The sequence below is a fragment of the Leopardus geoffroyi genome, chromosome A1, assembly GCF_018350155.1.
Source record: "Leopardus geoffroyi isolate Oge1 chromosome A1, O.geoffroyi_Oge1_pat1.0, whole genome shotgun sequence".
Taxonomy (NCBI): domain Eukaryota; kingdom Metazoa; phylum Chordata; class Mammalia; order Carnivora; family Felidae; genus Leopardus; species Leopardus geoffroyi.
In genome coordinates, this window is record NC_059326.1 from 189,724,549 (window position 1) to 189,725,408 (window position 860).

Genomic DNA, 860 nt, shown 5'->3' on the forward strand with positions numbered 1-860 from the left:
CTTTTGAAGCAATGGCTCCAGGGAGAAATCTGCAGACAGATTGGAAGGGATAAATGAATTGGAGTCTGTGAGCTAAGATGTAAGCAAATATAAATAAACAGAATTAGAGGTGGAAAGAATGGAAATCCCAGAGCCAACAAACTTCTTTTCCCTCGTGCTTTGGCATTTTCCCTTCAAGAAAGCCAGGAAAGAAGAGAAAGGTTCTACCATGGATTGGAGGCCTCCTGTGTAATGAGAACTATCCTAGCTGCTTTCAAACATGTAATTTTATTTAATCCTCCCCCTCAACTTGTGTGTCATGCTTGTGCAGGGCCCATGCTAATCTCTGTATCATTCCAACTTTAGTATATGTGCTGCCAAAGCAAGCACCACCTCAACTTGCAAGGAAAGAGTTCCTTCCATGTTTTACTGAAGATGCAAACCCAGATTTAAAGAGATTGAGAGACTTGGCCAAGGCCACACACTTAGAAAGTATAAAAACCAGGATTGAAACTAATGTTTATTTTCCTCCAGAGCCCTGCCCACTACACCTCTAGTGGAAACAGAATTATAGCCTGTTTTAACTGAAAGATGACCTCACCATCATCCCCATTTCACAAATGAAGAAACCAAGGCCAGAAAGGACAAGCAACTTGCCCAGTTCACATGGTCAACTTGTAAGAGGTTCTCAGCTGTAGCCCACACCTTCTGATTTCCAAATAAGAGCTCTCATTATTTGTATCCTTCGAGGTCCTACAAGAATGGCACACTCAAATGGGAGCATTAGTGGGGAGCTTAATGAAGGGACTGTTATGCAAGGGCACATTTAAGGGAAGCCAAATAAGGATGGTGAAGAAATCCAAGTGTAGGAGCTATAAAGG

The 860-nt window shown here is 42.2% G+C and overlaps 1 non-coding gene across 1 annotated transcript; it reads right to left on the reverse strand.

Moving 5' to 3' along the window:
• Positions 1-262: 262 nt before the first annotated feature.
• LOC123581872 lies at positions 263-369 on the reverse strand. Its single transcript, XR_006704062.1, has one exon. It is a non-coding gene; the product is annotated as a U6 spliceosomal RNA (small nuclear RNA).
• Between the last annotated feature and the right edge of the window lie 491 nt (positions 370-860).